General features: G+C 35.8%; 1 protein-coding gene and 1 non-coding gene across 11 annotated transcripts in view; one reads left to right on the top strand and one right to left on the bottom strand.

Moving 5' to 3' along the window:
• The window catches only part of LOC106672093 (probable Ras GTPase-activating protein), a 588,817-nt gene that overhangs the window by 188,219 nt on the left and 381,308 nt on the right, over nt 1–19,290 (top strand). For 3 of the 10 annotated variants that reach the window (XM_024225214.1, XM_024225212.1, XM_024225213.1), the window contains exon 1: nt 3,786–3,925. The exons of 5 other annotated variants lie outside the window; for them this stretch is intronic. The gene's annotated coding sequence lies outside the window, so the exon portion shown is untranslated. Of the gene's footprint in view, nt 1–3,716; nt 3,926–19,290 lie in introns of those variants that run through there. 2 more of the 10 variants (XM_014403230.1, XM_024225215.1) reach the window with 2 other exon arrangements.
• On the bottom strand, nt 10,438–10,520 carry Trnal-uaa. Its single transcript has one exon. It is a non-coding gene; the product is annotated as a tRNA-Leu (tRNA).

The following is a 19,290-nucleotide window of genomic DNA, read 5'->3' as shown; positions in this document are numbered from 1 at the left end:
GTCCGCCGGTTTTTTTCCCCTGTCGCGACTTTTCGCGCGAGGGAAACCGAAACCGGGGTCCGGCTCGCGTTTAGCCTCCAGGATACAGTTTCTCCGGTTTTCCACCGCGGTGTCGCAATTCCTCCAAGGCTGGGCAGTTCTGAGGACATCAGATCAACGCGTACGCTTCCAAGAGAACAAAAGAGAAATTCGAGTTGGGCAATTTAAAGCACCAAGGGCGGCCGGCTTCCTCTTTCCAAATGAGGCACATATGAAAAAAAACACTATAAAAATATGCTTTTCACCTCGCCAAAGTCGTATTTCATGGCCATTTTTAGCATCCTCACCAAATTCTAGAACACTCGTATTCCCTTTCTATTAACAAAACATTTAAATTTACGTGGTTGAACGATTAAACAAGAAATTTTGCCTAGTCATCTAGAAAAAAATAGTCACAGTCCCACGTATTTTCTTGAAAACGTCAATCGTCTACAGTTAATCTTACTGAATACCGGGTAGTGATATAAAAAGTTAAATACATGTTGCTGTAATGTTATATGAAGACCTATGCAACTATCAAGTAAGTTTTCCTTGGATGTTTTATCTGAAAGTAAGCATATATGAGCTCTAAATGTTCGCCACTAATGATTAAATCACCCATCAGGAATGGCCTGTTCCTACTTCTATTCCAGTTCCATTGGTTCTTCTGTTTTCTCTGTATCGGTTATATCAATTTTCTTATGACGACCAGCTTATGCGATTATAAGTGAGGAGTGACTGATATTATGTTATATATAGCCGCTATGTGATTATTGCTGTCTTTATCGATCAAGTTTCGAAATTTCCTCGATATGCTTCTTTACACCACTTCGCAGAACGCCAGAGATACTCTAAATATTTTTTTAACCCAAGTGGCCAAAATGTCACATTGCTGGCCAAAATCTTTGTTTAAGAAGGTTGGTGGCGCGGTCGAGGATTGGTATACCGTGAGGGTCTGATTACCTTGGGACCATTACCAATCTCATCAACACCAGGACAATTCATATTTGATTCATTCTGTCAGATGTCATCAAATTGAACCAAATGTTCTGACATCGCTTCTAAGAAGTGAAGGACGTAATCATAAGGCCATCGTTCGCGACGTCCGGTATCCTCAACTGCAAGTGTTATTAACAAAACTCTCATCTTTCAGAATGCTTGAAAGTATTTAGGCAAAAGCTGTTTGTGGTCAAGTACGATTTCCAAAAGTACGTTTAACGTAGAAAGATAGTAAAATGAAGAATTGATGCCCGATGATTCGACTCAAACAGTATTATCAAATCATCAATCCGAAGCTTTTCGGCCTTAGAAGTTGGATCTTCTTCGGCCATGGCTGTATTAAAACACCTAAAATTATTAAAACCAAAACTGTAAAAAACTGTCAACTGGCAGTGTTAACAGATGCAGACATCATCCTCAGGAGTCATTGTCTATAGATAGTTTTGGATTTGCTCTTTTTACAGTTAGTTTTAAGCTTCATACTGTGAATAAAATAATCGTTGTCGCTTTGAACTTTATATAGCTTAGGACTTTAAACTTTTACTTTAGTTAACAAGTAACATGATCAAGTAACAAATGTGGCTACTGCGTTAAATTAAGGGGCTAAATGAGGACAACTGGGAGTCAAAAGAGATTGGCAAAGAGGTCCATTTCAGTCGTACGGCAATACAATGGAATTGCAAATTGAATCATGCGACTGTGTAAAAATAGCAACAATGTCAAAGTCAGAGTCTATGTTAATCAATTACAGCCTTGAAAACCGATTGTCTCAGGTGTCCGTCCCGTCTCGCTTTTTTATGCGGCCTGGCATCACACGGTCCTGGAAAACGCCCCTTCTCTGAGCAATTGACCAGGAATCACGACCGGCCGACAGGTCAATCACAGCCCTCATCGGCACCGCTCGTTGCATAAGTTGTCTGATTTGCTCTCTTCCTGTAATTTCTGCTTTCAACAGTGCGTTCAACATTCGGTACGCTTCATTTCAGCTGATTACCTTTCTTCATTGCATAAGATCAATAACACATTTTATTATTGAAATGACCTTTTTTATGATCTTTCTTTGCTATCAGACGATTCAAGCTGCGTTATATGCATTCGTATGTGTAAACCTCTTTTACTTAGCGACTTACTAGCTTTATTTTCAATTTATAAGCACATCTTTCGCCTCCATAACCTTAAGATATAAGTTATTTAAAATTGTAATGTTGGATTAAGCATGTCATACAGACTTTACTAATTTTTTTTCAAAACTGTTTCAAAGTTTCTGTTTAAAGAATGTCTGGGGCCTGGAAATCCTTGCGGTATTGGTTAGTTTTATTAGGTTCATGACTAATGAAAAAAAGCAATTCTATTTTAAGTAAAAATGTAGCTTTTTGGAAGTTTAAATGTTATAATTAAGCAGGAAAATACAACCACTTGTAATCTTTTACATGGGTAGCGGTGGTAGATAGCAAAAGGATGGAGTGCGTTTATTACTTTTGTCCTAAGACGAATACTATCCTGTATCCTAGGTACGTCCTATAGTATGGCATATCTATGACTGGCCACGGACCTTTTTACTGTCGGGCCCATTGAGGTAGAAAAAAACTAGTCTATTATATCCGATGGATCATACCAAGAGTATACATGGTGGTAAGACCACTCCAAGTGGTCATAGATAATAGAAACCTTTAGAAGAAAGGGGCTCTAATATGATACATAGATGGATCGACGATGGAATTAGGTATGGGGTTAAAACTGCCGAACTATACACTAGAAAAGCCCCTTGGACTGATCCCAACTATTTTCCAACTTGAGCAGTACAGCTCTGTGCACAGGAATTAATAATAAAAAATATGAAAGGTGCACGGGTCTACTTTCATAAGTCAGACACTTTCAACTCCAAACTTATCTGGAAGTGTTTAAATTGCCTAATGGCTCTGGGAAAACACAACACGGTTATCTTAAAGTGGATTCCCGGACATAAAGATGTAAGAATGAACTGACCGACTAGCCAAAAAAGGTGCAGCCTTATCACCCATGGGACCAGAACCACAATTAGATGTACCGAAGTGCTAAGTAGTTACTGGACACTTGAGCCAAGATAAGATATTTATAAGTTTCTCAAAAAGGAAGGCAAAGGAACTCCTCTGTCTCAGCAGGCAGGATTTGAGAAAAATTATGGTCCTCTATACCGGCCCCCTCTTAACTATAACCTAAAGTAGGTGGGAAAAAGCAGAGATAGAAACATCGAATCTGTTAGGAGGAACCAGAAACTAGTTACGGTACAGCCATTTTGATAAGCCAATTGTCACATCAAAAGAAGTGCGCAAAAAGGCATCCATGAAAATGTTTAGGCTGATAGGAAGAAGTGCCCTTAACAATGTATGGTTGTAATTTGTAGGGGTTGTACAATAAATCTGTATATATCGCAGGAGGAGAGGATTTTTCAAACCTTAAAAACATATGGTGATACTATGCTTACCCTCTGTTTTTGAAGTATGTCTAATATTGACCTCCTTTTTCTACCTTCTTTTGGTATCGATTCTTTTCCGCAACCGAAGCTCAGAAGCTACCAGACCCCCAAATTGATTTTTTGTCAACACCTTCATTGACCCAAAATCCTCGGCAGCTCTCTCGGTGTTCAACAAGGTGCGTAATCGCCGACGGACGAAGGCAGGAAAACGCGACTATCACCAGATGAGCAAGGTCCGTTAACCGTTCGGAAACATTCGGCACTTGCCGAGCGAGAGTTGGAACGTGAGTAGTAGTGGGCCGGGCACCCAACGCGCCAGCCGGCCAGTTCTCATCCGGATAAGCTCGAACCAAGTACGATTTCCGACCTCTCACGGGTTTTGGTTTCTGTGCGTGTTATATCAGTGGTTGTGTGTCTGTGTTTGGAGTCCGATTAGGATTATTTATCATCCTGGTAATTATAATTATAATCCATGGTTTTTTAAATGTTGCTTCTCCTGACAACCGTGCCAGACAAAGAACGTATCAGCAATCCGTCGTTTTTATTTTTTTTAAAGCCCAAAATAATTAATTATTATCCGTACAAATAATCTATTCTACAATAGAAAAACTTTAAAAAAAATTTGTTTAAACCAAAAGCCCGTTACTATTTAAATAATTGCGTTGTTTAAATTTTATTTTACACCAAAATATCAAATGGTCTAAATAAATTTAATAAAAATGAAATAATGCTTATGTAGTTTATAGCGTCAATCGATAATCCTTTTATTATTATTATTTTTTAATATTTGAGTTTACCTAACTAATGTTTTTACAATTTTTGAAACAGCGAAAACAACAGCTAAACCTGTCCTTCTTTAAATACGGGATTTTTATGTCGAATTTTATTAATGAGTCGTGACCAAAATAAGCTAACGATGTTATTTTCACCGGTTTTGAGTAGTAAAATCACTTCGAATTGAGAACGAGCGAGACAACGCGGACCCGTTCAAATTTAATTCCAATACGTATATTGTTTTAAATAAACGTGGAACAGTCAAAATTTATTTTGATACATTTTCAAACAATTCGGTCTAATTTGATTCTGACATTTTGAACGCACTCTCCACTGATTTTAGAAATTTTAACACCAAATTTTCTAAATTATTACCGTACCACTACTTGAGTTTTCTTATATAGCTTATAAAAATTTAAATATATTATTATCATACTATTTATCATTGGCAATAAAGCAAAAATACAAAAAGATTCTTTGTTTTACGATTTTGAGTAGGAACTACAAAATAGCGAGACGATGCCGCCCCGATCTAATTTAATTTTGACAGTTTTGAACCTACTTTTCAAGGATTTTAAATGCTTACTTTGAAATTTTCTATATTATGACCGTCCGTCTTGATTTTCTTTTTTTACAAGCTATCTAATTATCAAAACAGGTTTTATAAATTGATGACTAAAACAAGCTAATAATTTTGTTTTTGCGGAATCTTGAGTCGAAAGTGACTTATATCTGAGAACAAGAGAGACCCGGTGAAATTTTCAATTCAATAGATTGTGTACAACGCATAGATTGAATAAAACCGATTTTTTGCCTCTTATTTGTATATACATATTTTTAAAAATTTGATTCGACAGTTTTGACTTATACCTAAACGATTTTAGACTTTTAACTTGAGATTTTCTCAAATCTGACCCTCCTTAGTTCTATTATTTAACATTATAAAAAAGTCAAATCATTTTTTGGCAAATGCATGCTAAAATCTTGATTTCCATGATTTTGAGTAGGAAAATTACGTAGAACTACAAAACAGCGAGACAATGCGTACCCCATCGAATTGTCAACTTCAGTTCCAACGTTTACGATGTCCTTTTCTAAATTCTGATCAGGCCACTGTTTGATTTTCTTCGTTACGAGCTTATAACGAAAAACAGCGAAACCAAAAATAAGATTTTAATTTTTTCAATTTTCTATCTTCACTGGTGGTTGAGTGAGAAAATGACTTATTACTAAGAACAGCGAGAGTATGAAGGCCCAGTCAAATTTTCATTTCAATATATCTATCTAGCAGAAAGCCAAAAATAAATAAATTTGATCTTTTGTCTTATTGTGATATATTTTCGAAAATTCCCAAAAACTAAACATGCTTTGTAAATTTATTTTCGATTATTTGATATAATACATGCTAAAAATTCAAGTTTCACCGATCTTGGGTTAAAGAATAACTTTGAACTGATTTTTTTTTCAGTCCAATAGATTGTTCTAGCACAAGGGTAAAATAAACCCATTTTATTTTAGTTACATTATTTTCGAAAAATAGCTACTGAAAGCTTTAAATCAGTTATTTAATACCGTGAACTTTAAAAAATTTTCCTTTTTTTTTGGCTTTGTGTCACCACATCTAGCCATGCGGACAAAGCGGACCCGATCAAATTTTAGTTTGAATAGAGATCCTAAAATATTGCCAAACATTAATAAACAAGATTTTTTGTTATTTGTATATATTTTTCAAAAATTCTTTCTAATTAGGTTCTGTGATTTTTGGACTCAACTTCTCGAAGTTTGAAATTTTTAGTTCAGAAATTTCTAAATTCTGTCCAATCCCGTTGCTGGATATTTTTAGGAATATTTCAACAAGCAAAAAGGTTTGATAAAAACACGCTAAGATTCCTTTTTATTGATAGCCGCTTTGAACAAAATCCTTAAAAACGTTGAAACAGTTTATATTATTTGTTTTAGTTGGAAAATTACTTGAAAGTTTACGAGCAGCGAAACAATGCGGACCGAATCAAATTGTCATTTTAATAGTCTGTCCTAAAATATCGCTAAAGGTTAACAAACAAAATTTACTGTATGTTATTTGTAAATATTTTTCAAAAAATCTTTCTTATTAGGTTCTGTCAGTTTTTCAACCAACGTCTCAACGATTTGAAACTTTTAGCATGGAATTTTCTAAATTCTGACCAATCCCGTTAGCGAACTTTTTTCAGAATATTTCGAAAAACAAAAAGCATTGACAAAAACACGCTAACGATCTATTTTTACCGGTTTTGAATAGGAAAATTATTCGGCACTAAGAACAGCGAGACAGTGCGGACCTGATCAAATGACGTCAATAGAATCATCTAGTAAAAGGCCAAGAATAACCAAAGATTTGTTTTCATTGTTATATACCTTCAAAAATTTGGTCTAATTTCATTCAGACTGATAGCTTTGAACAATATTCTCAGTTTTTGGAACTATTAATTTGAAATTTTCTAAATTGTGGCTCATCTCATTGGACACGTCTTCATAAATTTTTCCTTGTTATAAGAATGTAACGAAATTATGTGCCACTGTATAAAAAATGTAAATTTAATTTTTACTGAGTGAGCAAAAATAATATGCTTTTTTAACGACATTTACAAGAAAATTTAATTTGTAAATGTGTTTTTCCCCTTGGCTATATCACGAATGACTAAAATAGAATAGATAGACAAAATAGGATGATGAAGGACTAGCAGATTGACGAGAATATTCAACCCCATTTATGTCTTATTTAATCATATATATGTTCAATTGACTGAGGAAGTTTTCTTTTTTTTTAGTTTAGGCGTTTTCAACGCGTTAAATTAAGTTAATAAATCGGTCAATCAGAATGTTGTGAGTACAGGCAGATTAGTGACTAATCTTTTTTCCGATAAAATGATAATTGGCATTCGTGAAGCTGCCTGAAAATGGAAACTGACGCTTTTCCACACACCCCGTTTGGAGAAAGTTTACGTTTTCTTTCAAGGTGATCAGCGTGGAAAAAAGAAGACATTATCTGAGAAGCACGGAATAATGACGAAAATCCGATGGCCACAGGAGGTACGGTCGTGGCAAGTCGAAAAACTGTCGAAATCCGAATCAGACAAAAGTGAATAACAGACGTTTATCTTTAACATTCGGAAAGTTGGAAACTGGAAGTTTTGCATTAAGTCCCCCTCCCCGAAAAAAATATGGTTTCGATGCCAATTCTCTCAAATATTTTGATTATCTTTTTAGAGACTAGAAATTCATTAGATAGAAAAGCTAAATTCGGAAACAGCCTTTGAACTGGCAATCAACACATTTTTGTCATCGCTCTGACATGCTAAAGTTAATGAATCATGAATAACGTAACGAACTTTTTTTTTTAAACAATTAATATAAATATTTTATATTATTTAGACTTTCACTCCGAAGGGATGCCCACTCCCAGATGTGCTAACCCTAGGGTAGATATCTCAGAGGAGTTCACTGCTTCCCAACCAAAGGGGGTTAAGCTCCAGTGGCTTTCGACATCTAAGCCAACGCATGCAAAATATCATCTAGCTTAAAACTACCGACCATCGCGCAAATAAATACATTCACACTTATGTTCATTGCACTCATTCTGGTTGATCGGTTTAGTACTGTATATTGCTCTATCGTCTTACCCACAATAGCAATAAGATAAATAACTCACACTAGCATTGACACTAGCTCAATGGTGACTATATTTCACATCCCCCTCTAATAAATACACATACTCAGACAAAACACAAGGGACAGATTTATATACAATATAAAAAAAAAAACACTATGCCCTGTATAAAAAGGAGACCCAAAAATTCGCTAATTTGCCCGAACCACTCTTAAATCCGGCGGCATGCCTATACGCTCTCAGTAAGGAGCCTAGGCATGACAAGCTTCTATTATGTGGACACGTCCATCAACCTTTTCTCTGCATAAGGGGCACCTGCGCAGGCTTTGGCCCAGGTGCAGGTATCCGCTCTACACTTTTATTAGTGAATAAAAACGCAGAGTCAAAACTAGTGTATAAAACGGAAACTCTCTAAGCTTAAAAAAGACAGATGTTCTTGTTTATTTGATTAAAAACGGCTGTACTGCTCACAGGTCAAGGCCCGACGAGAAAAAGCCGGTCTAGGATTCTTTTTTACGAATTAGGGACTTAAAAAGTCAGGATTATATGCTTTAAGGCTGATAAAATCGAAGTCTAATTAATCGCAATGGCGGATAAAGTCACACGAGCGCAGATAAATTCGATTGATTTAAAAACAAAAAATATTTTATTTCAATCTGCAATTTTTGTTTGTAATATGTAATTTAATGATAGATGGATACATTTACAAATATTTACGTATTTCCATCTATTCACCCACTTCACTTCACTAACTGAACTTCACTGCCTACTCCTCAGAAAAGAGGTCGCGGGGCCATTTCCTTTTGAGACGCCTTATTGGGATTGTAGGGATGGGCCCTGTTGGACAAGGCTTGGGCGCGGCTGGGGTGATGGAATAAATTATTGCGGAACTTGGTAAAATTTTGGGTAAGTTTTGGATAAATGGGATTTTCTGACCTGTGTGTGTGTGTGTGTGTGTGTGTGTGTGTGTGTGTGTGGAGGGTAGAATTGAAGACGTGATAAGGTTTCCCTTTACATTTTATTTTTAAAAGAACTTTGAATTTCGGTGTTTTTCCACACAAATAGAAACTTAAAATTAAACTACTTCTAAAATCCGGCTGTCCATCTGCACTTACTATTTATCGAATTTATTATATTTAGTGGTCTATTGACCAAATTACTTCTTTTCATTAAATAATCTTTCTATGTAAGGTTTTTGGCCGAAATGAAAAAGCTAGTGCCACGAGCGGGATTCGAACCTGCGACCTTCCGTTAATACGCCGCTGCTCTACCACTTGAGCTATCGTGATTTCACTTGAAGTATTTAGCCGAAGTTCGTGGGTTCGAACCCCGCTCGTGGGACTAGCTTTTTCATTTCGACCAAAAACCTTTCATAAAATGATTAATTACTAATTATCAATTATTTGTCACCAGTATGCCATTGCTACATTTTGAAATCTCTTGTCCATATCATTGTCCCTCCCTGTAATAAATGTACAATACCCAAACAACATGGTTTTCAACCTAAAAAATCAGCTTTCTCAAATCTACTGTTTGGAAATTTTTCCTCAATGCTTTTGCCCACAATAAACAATTTGATTTAATTTATACATGTATCAGCAAGGCATTTGATTGTGTCAACTTTGCTTTTATCGAAATTGAATATTCTCTGCCTCCATGGATTCATATTGTGATTTCTTAGTTATTTGCACGGTAGTAGTTGCAAGTAAAAATTAATAATTCTTTGTCTAAACCTATCGACGCAAAATCTAGAGTGCCACAGGGGTCTCATTTAGGCCCTTTACTATTTCCGATCTTTATTAATAATGTTGCTGAATTTCGCAGAATATAAACTTCTTGTTTTTGCTAACGATGTCACTCTTTACCACATAATTAATAATGATAATGACACAAAAATAATCCAGGATGGTATACGTGATATTTCTCTATCGTCTAAATCTAATTGAGGGTCGATGGGGTACCCAGTGTTCCGCCATCGGCCCTCTTACACTACAAATTCACACTAATAAATTCATCCAAGCTCAAAATAAACAAAAGATATCTACGAAGTATTATACGTAGTAAAAATCGCCATATTTCCTCTCAAAATCAACTGAAGCATAATTCTCATATCGGGCGGCATTCCTACTCGCTCTGTATATACAGCCAACATGCCTGACAGACAAAGAGTTTATCATACTTGTACAATTGGACTAAAGTGTCTGTATTGCACAAAGTCTGATTTTCAACATTTATTCGAGTTATTTCACTTTTCATGGCTTTATTCTATAAACCTTACCTTGTTTACCATAAAATTTTAATCCTTGCGTAAATTTGATTGCACCAATAGAAAAATCATTCGAAATCCTATGATTTTCATTTTAATTGTAACCAAATGAACAAGTAGGGTCGAAAACGCAAATCAAAACGAGAATGACCTGGAACAAAAATTAATTTGGTCGAAAGAACATTGTTTTTTCGAGTGGTTTTCATTTGCTATTTGTAAAAATTGATTGTAGAATTTTTTTAACACGGTTTTTTGATTTTTCGTTGAAAAAAATAAATGTGTCAGGTGTGGGGTTCGAACCCACGCTCCCATCGGGAACCAGAGCTTAAATCTGGCGCCTTAGACCGCTCGGCCAACCTGACTCTTGTAACGTTGCGCTTCAGAACTGGCTCTTCAACCAACCCCGCCTCTTTCTAAAACAATATTTTAAATTTTTTTCGTCGTATTTTTAACAATAATTTTTTAAAAATTATTTATTATTATTTAACAAATTTTATACATTGTTCGAATACCAGGTTATCAAAGATTTTTTTAAAATGACCGTATGTATTTATATCAAATACAATTATACTTCACATTATAGATGAACATTATGAAATAATAAACATTAACTTGGCGAAGTTCAAACAGCGATAAAAGTAAGCTTAAGTGTAACTATCACAGAAAGGATGCCTAGATATGAAAAGTACGTCTATGATCCTTACGAATTTGTTGATCTTTCTCCTGGTTTTTTTTAAATTAATTAATTCTTACTTCGGAATTATCATGTTCTTTTTTAAGTTGGTGACGTTTCATGACGATGTGTTTCAAGTTCCATCAGAATTGTCTATTGTTAAGGTCATTGATGACTCTGAGTTATTTATATGCTTTGAAATTCTTATGGATATATTTTGTACTTTTTTGGCATCGGTTCATAGGCCAGAGCCACCGTCCTTTATTTGATTATTTCTATTTGTTTTATTATATTATTATTTAAATGTGTGGTGTTTAGTGAACGTTAACCAATGATTATTTGGAGATCGTGAGGTGCGGTCTGGTGTGACGTAGGTTTTAGAAAAGCAATTTCTTTATCGTGCCAACGTTTCGATCTTTATTGAGATCATCTTCAGAGCTCAAAATGTTTGTTTTCCGTGTAGTTGTGTTATTCTTGTGTGTCCACCTCCAGTATCAAGGGCACTCTCGACACGAAACATAACGATTTATAGAAACTAAGCTTGTCGTACTTAAAATACTGTTATTATCATGTAGATGAACCAAAGAAAAACGAGAGGTGTGTTACCTTAAATAGTGAACATAGGATATTTTAGTTTGAGGCATTAATTTCAAAATTAAAATTCTAAAAAAATAAGTGTAGCTATCTGCAGTATTGCATAATATTTATGATACCGGTTTCGTTGGTTAGAATGTATTGAAGAAAACCCGCCTCTGGAATATAATCAGATATTTGTCATATTGCGATTGAGCACAATGGTGAGATAGCTTATAAAAGTAAAGAAGATAGCTTATACACACGTCTGTGTATGATTAGACCTGACACAATGCGCCCGGACTAATTAAAGATAATTATACATAAAAATTACCGGGACGATAAAAAGAGAATAACCAAGTGACTGGTGTGATAGCTGAGGTAGTACAGGGTTCAATGATCCATCTAATAATAGGACTGAAAGTAATAGGCGGACAAGAAGGAAAAAAAGTCAGAGACATAAGAAGTTTTCAATCAAGGCCCCAAGACTTTCAAAAATTCCCAAATTTCAAGTATCAGCAGGGAATTTTAAGTGATATAGTCTATCTAAATACACACATCCAGGGCCGAAGTTTCAAGACGCGTTCTTCAACACCTACTCGGTTTAAACGATTTCAACAAATATTCATGGGCTGTATTCATTTTTTTTTGTTATATCATTCGAATAAATGCGATTAGTTTAGTTAGTTTATACGTAAATAAAATAACAATTATCTTTTAAAGAAAATAATCTTCGATACCCAACAGAACAACTATCTTGTTTTTTTGAGTATTAAACTATTAGGAGATTGTGACCAATAAAAAGAACCACCATCTTGGTAGGTAGAATGGTAAATTCTGAATATTATGTGCAATGTCTCAAAAAACCAACATCTTGATTTTTAATGCATGTGAAGAAGATATGGCCGATATACAAAGAACCACAATTTGATCTGTAGAAAATGGTAGGTAAAGAAGATTATGCCTAATACCCAACCACCCTCGTTTTCAGGGTTCGGATGGTCCAGAAGGTTTGTCCAATACCCAACAAAACCACCACTTCGATTCGTATTGTAGCAGAAATTCAGAGGATTATGTCCACTACCCCAAGAACTACTATTTTGTTTTGTAGGACATCAAAGGATAGAAGATTATGTCCAATAACCAAAAAGCAGAGTATGCTCAATATCGAAAGAACCACTATTTGATTTGTGGAATAAAGTAGATAGAAGATTTGTCCAGTACTCAATAGAGCCATCATGTTGTTTTTTAAGGTAGGGAAGACCGAAAAAATTACGTCCAATACACAACAAAACCCCACCTCGATTCGTGTTGCAGGGAAGGACCAGATTTTGTCCAATACCCAACACAACGACCACCTCGATTTGTATTGTAAGAGAGGTTTTATTTCTGTTTATTTCTAATACCCAACAGACCCGCCACCTTGATTTGTTGTAAGAAAGGAAAGGTTCAGATGATTATACCCAAGCCAACAGAACCAGTGCCGCGATTTGTAGGGTACAGAAGGGTATCATTAATATTATGTATCTTCAATTTAACAGAACAACCATTTTGATTTATAGTTTATAGAAGGTCGAGAAGATTACGCCCTATGTCCAATAGAACCAGCATATTGATTTTTAGGTATTAACAACTAGGAGATTATGGCCAATATACAAAGAATCACCATCTTGATTGGTAGAATATGGTAAATTCTGAATATTATGCGCAATGTCCCACAAAATCAACATCTTGATTTTTAGAGTATGTAAGGTCTAGAAGATTTGGCCGATATACAAAAAACCACAGTTTGATTTGTAGAAGGTGGGAGATATAGAAGATTATGTCCAATACCCAACCACCACCTGGCTTTTAGGGTATGGATGGTCCAGAACCCAACTAAACCACCACCTCGATTTGTATAGTTGCGGAAATTCAGAGGATTATGTCCAAAAGAACTACTATTTTGATTGGTAGGACATCGAAGGATAGAATATTACGTCCAAAAACCAACAAGCAGAGTATGTCCAATAACCAAAGAACCACTATTTTTTGTGGGGTATAATAGACAGAAGATTAAGCCCAGGATTAACAGAACGATCACGTTGTTTTTTAGGGTAGGGAAGACTCAAAAATTACGTTCAATACGCAACAAAACACCTCGTATTGCAGGGAAGGACCAGAAGATTTTGTCCGATCCTCAACCGAACTACCATATTACATGGTACTGAATGTCCACAAGAGTCCTAAGACAGCCAACAGAACCACCACTTTGATTTGTAGGAGTGGTATGATCAGATGATTATTCACAGAATGGAAGTATTTACCCAAAGGGTCGTAATTTAGATCTAGGTTGGAGTTAATTAAAGCAATTCGTTTCGTACAGATTAATAACGAGAATCCTTGGATTGTTTTGAATGGAAAATAGGAATGAATTAATGATACAATATTACTTTTAGGGACTACGTAAATATGACTACGTCCCAGCCATTAATGGAGCCGCTTATGGGCTAAAGGACAGTAGGTCAGAAGGACACAAAGTCCAACCAGCAGTGCAGTATGAGGAAGAATGGACAGTACATAGTTGACAGTAAACATCGAGTTCGAACCGACGACCGACCGTAAATGATAATATGAATTACCTTATGTAGGAAGAAATAAACAGCGTTTTCTACAACCAAGCTTTCTAAAAAATGAAATGAAAGTGATATATTCAAAATGAGATTTCCTTTCGAGCGTTGGACTGCTTAAAAATAATCTTTGCGTTTATATTACAGCCCTAGGCTCAGAAAAATAAACAGACTACGTTGAACATACCCAAATTGATTCAAAATTGACTCGGTTCTGCTCTTAAAACGCGCTAAATTCCAAAAATATCGGCACGATTGCAGTCGAGCTCAGAGGAGTCGCGTTGTTGGTACCGACCCAAATTCCATTTTTGCCTTCATGCGAAACGAAAGAGGAAACCGCAAGGCTCGCTTTTTGGTACATTGCGTCTATTTGATGTTCTTACGTTATTCCGTAATGAAACTATGTTAAACTTACATAAGAAACAAAAGCTTTTTGTAAGGCATGCACATATAATATGTACTGCTTTTTATAAATTAGTCTTTGTATAGTAGCTGTTTAAAAAATGGTCGAATATGTCTAATATCTCTCTGATTCTTATGTAAAACTATGCCTACGAGAAAATTTTTTTATATGTCTTTTGTGTGTATTATTCAATGACATGCAGACGTCCAGGTTGGTTCTGCGAACTTAGCGAGTTAGCTTTTTCGGGCCGTCGTCCTTCGAGAAATAGAAATGAAAAGGAACAGATCTTGTGATTTATCTCGCGTATCGTGTCGTTCATAGCAGACCTTGCAAGCCGAGATATGATCGGCATCCCCATGATTCATGGCCTATTACACCATGGCGATAATAAGCTCGATGTAAATTCCGGCGTTAATGGGACAAGATGTATGATGATCCGACTCTTTTTGAGAATATCTCTGTTTGTAGGACAAAAGTGCTACAATGAAAGTTGCTTAGGGTTAAGTAATAAAGGAATAAGTATTATTTCGATGCAATTATGCTGTTTGCGATTCGACATGTCATTCACGCTGGATCATCTGTCCGTACTTTGACGACGTCTCAAGTCACCACGTTTTTAGCCTTTCTTTATTGATTTTTTTAACAGTTAATCTTTTGCCTGCGTTATCACATATATTCGAACATTTGTCGTTTATGGGAGTGAAAATTACCATCGGTGCGAGATACGAAGAGCACACGCCGTTTCGACATATGCGCCCGTTGTGCAAGTGTTGACCAAAAGGAAATAGAAAGTAATCCGAAGCCTGCTCCCGCGTCCGTTAACAATGAAAGTAACTTGTTAACTTGTCTCGGTCTAAAGACACTTGTTGGCCTAGATCAAGAGCGAACCCTCGACAAATTCCACGGGACTACCGTGGAAAAATGAACGCCAATGTGACAAAACGTAACAGTTTAAAAATTATTTTGAAATTCATCATTACTGCACTGGACTAATTCTAAGTTGACGTGACCTTTATACTGATTGATGGTTGATTTGAGGTCATGGACCTGAGGACCTACTAGTAAAAGTAAGGGCTTACTTCCATTGGCAAATAGAGAATTTCTGCCCATCAACATTTACAATAGTAGTAAATTTTCCGGAATTTGATGTGTTGTGTTTTACTTACTTTTTACGTGTGTATGTATACTAGCCAGGGTGGGCGACCAAGACCCGAGGGGTTAAAAGCCTGGGTAGACTCGTACCACATCCCTAAAAGGTCCGGGACTTGGTCGGCTCATGTGTCCTGCATAAATCTCTTGGTCCTATTCACAAACCCCAAGATTTTGGACCATTTAATCTCGGGGAGTGATTTAGTGATGTCCTCTCCTTTAAAGATTTCAAATCTAGACCTAACATACCTATCACAATCTGCGAGGTAGTGCCTTCCCGTTTCTTCTTTTATTTCGCAAAAACGGCTAAAGGGATCTGGTAGAATACCCAAAGGGAGAAGTGTCTTCTCAGTGGGCAGTGGCCTCTCAGGATACCTATCATCCTCCTAATTCCTTTCGTTGAGTTAGAGAATAGCCATTTCGATTCTGCTGGTTTGATCACCTTAACAAACTCCTTCGATTGCCTGTGTCCGGGGGATAGATCCCACTCCTTAAGGAATTGTTTCATACCCCAGTTTTTAATACTCTTTTTTGCTGTGCTCATAGAGTGAGGTAATACCGGTTGTGGACAAAGTATTAGAGCCTTCTTTGGCCAGGCTATCCGCCTCTTCATTGCCACGGTGTCCTTTATGTGCTGGTATCCAAATAAAGGTTACCTTGTTCTCAAACCTGGAAGAGATTCTATTGATAAGATCTACTGTTTCCTCCACAATTCTAGATGTTGACAAATCTTTTTGAAATGATCTAAGTCTAGCCTGACAATTTTTAGACGGTTGAGGTGATCCATGAAATTATCTTTCACTTGTGTTTTGTGGGTGTGAAACGGAAATTGCTCTTAGCAAAGCTAATCGGGCTTTAAGCCTAACTAACACGTCATAGATAACAGTGCTTCGTTGAGTCTTTGTACACCTGGTTTGCTTAGTCTCGCTGTTCGTCTGACTCGTTTTGTAATTTTGCAGCTTTGGGTAGAAATCTGGGTATATCCACATTAACAGATCAGAATGTTCTTATTTAGAAAATGTATAAGCTTAATAAAATAATGGCTATCTTCCGGGAATGTATTCCTAGCGTTTTTATTTCTCTGGCGCAATCGCGTAAAGATCGCCATTTCAATTTATCATATATTTAACAGAAAAAATATTACAAAAAATATAATTTTAGGAAAGAGTGGAATCCTTGAGTAGAAACAACTTCCTCCTTGACTTAATTTATTTACTGAATATTTAAAAGAAAAAAAAATTAAATTTTTTTAGGGAAGTGTAAAATACTTTGATATAGTTAGTGAAATCTATTTATTTTTTTATTTTATTTTTACTATAAATTCCTATGATAAATAGCCAAAGAATTTAAACGAATCTCTTCCTTGTTGTGTTCTTTTTACAATTTACCAAATATTTAACAAAAAAAAATAATTGAAAAAAAATTAATTTTAGGAAAGAGTAGATTCCTTTGACATAGTTAGTGGAACTTAATTTTTTTAAACATAAATTCCCATGTTATACAGCCAAAGAGTATTAACTAATCCTCTCGTCGTTATGTTCTTTTTACAATTTACCGTATATTTAACGAGAAAAACTAATAAAAAAATTAAGTTTAAGAAAGAGCAGAATCCTTTGATATAGTATGGGAATTTATTTATTTACGATAAATTCCCAAGATAGACAACTAACTCGTTTTAACAAACCTCTTCGTTGTTGTATTCCTTTTCCAATTTGCAAAATAATTACTAGGGAAAAAAATTCATTAAAAAATTTAATTTTAGGAAAGTGTAGAATCCTTTGATATAGTGAAGATGGATTTATTTATTTTCTACTATAGATTGCCATGAAACTGGAGGTTAAAATTCATGATACTATGTCAAACTACAAGGATAACAGGTCCAAAACAAACCAAACTATAAAAATACTACGAAAAAGTCAATTTCAAACCACTAGTAACACTTATTCACAGTAGGAACGCAAGTGTCACCTCACAGAGGCGTGACCAACGCGCCAATAATGCCCAAAACTCTAATCTGGAATGGTCTAAGTTTTTAAATGTGTTTTCTTGGTCAGCTTTAAAACAATTCACAAAATGTAAACAGTAAATACTTTCGTTATTCTTTCGTCACAACCTAATAATTACGACTTTCTTAAAAATTAGAACCGTTTTGTATGTTTATGTTAGTGAATTATTTTCAACCGGTTTTTTATATGTGTTATATATGGGCTCGAATGTATGTCATTAAATAATTCAAATTCTTTTTATTGACTTAATTTGGAGGTAACAATATTTTATAATCTAGGTTCTTGTTAATTTTTGCGAACTAAAACGCCAATTATTCTTTAGGCCATATATTTCAATCTCTCTTCAAAACTTTTATTTTAGCTAAATAAAATTGCAGACTTTTGGACGGATAGATGATGATTAAAATAATAGCTTTGAAGAGGGGCCAGGGGCATGGCCCGAAGTGCATAGCGATTGAAATGTATGGCATATAGAATAATTGGCGTTTTAGTTCGCGAAAATAACTAAAAACCTAGATTATAAAATAGTTAATTAATTTGTGTTAGTAAGAGTTAGAAAAAAAAAGGTCGGTCGTCGAATAAGGACCGGTAGAACGAAAAAGAGAAATTAACGGAAAGATCTCTCGGCCCGTGCGTGAATAATTCATCGGCCAATTTTCTCCCAGGGAGAATTTTTTATAATTCGAGGATGTTAAACGAAAACGCGATGTCTCCGGTCCAAAAAAGGTACGGTACGCCGCGCAGTACGGAGGCGGGTTCGTTCAACCGGCTAGGCTATCTTTCCCCGGCTTTCACGGATGGACATCGTTGTCTGGCACGCGTCGGGGGGGAACCGCAGCAACCTTCGTCTCACGACATCGATCAGCACAACCGTCGTTCACTTGTGAGAAACTGGAAGTTGAAGAAGTTCAAGAACAACCTTGGATGGCAAGACGAGCCAAGGAGAAATTTGACCAACGCATAACTACCTTTATTAATTTTTACACCTCACAGGATGACCAAGAAGTAGAAAGTCTTCAAACTTTTTACACCTATTTGAAGATTTTATCATAATGACTACCTTTTGGCCGGTGGTGATGAATAATAGCTCTTTTCGCTGCGGTCTATAATCGTTTACTCCTTTTCATAATATTCACGTATGAACCACGCCAGTAAATATTTGACATACAAGCTAAAAAAATATGTCAAATTTACATAAGAACCCTCTACTGAACCGAAACTTGTTTGGACTTCTAACCATAATTGACCTCGTTTAGTTGTTCACAAATGAACTTATATTGTTCAACAGTGATTAATTCATTGTTTTGAATCTTCAAAAGCAGTCAAAAGATTGTATTATCGGGATAGTCATTCAAGTAGTATAACGCACAGGTTTTTTCTATTTTGTGTGGCTGTTTGCTCAAAATCTTCCCGTGTGTTAGTCTCTCTTACTCCCTTTCTTCCCCACTTCGTATCCATTCTATTATTTCTATTTGTTTGCCTTAACTCCCTCTCTCTTTCACTCCCTTCTTTCCTTTCCTTTTAGAACCTTCTCATTGTCTAATGGATATTTTCCTCACCTCTTTCTCCGCTTTTACATCACCCTCTCTCTCTCTCTCTCTCTCTCTCTCTCTCTCTCTCTCTCTCTCTTTTTTTCCTTTCTTTCTATCTCTCTGTCTCTATTTCTCTCTCTCGCTCTCTCTCTCTTTCTCTCTCTCACTCTCTCTCTTTCTTTCTTTC

This window comes from Cimex lectularius, unplaced genomic scaffold (genome assembly GCF_000648675.2).
Source record: "Cimex lectularius strain Harlan isolate CLEC.00 unplaced genomic scaffold, Clec_2.1 scaffold93, whole genome shotgun sequence".
NCBI lineage: Eukaryota > Metazoa > Arthropoda > Insecta > Hemiptera > Cimicidae > Cimex > Cimex lectularius.
The sequence above is the reverse complement of the archived record's forward strand: the minus strand, read 5'-3'. Positions and strand labels throughout refer to the sequence as shown.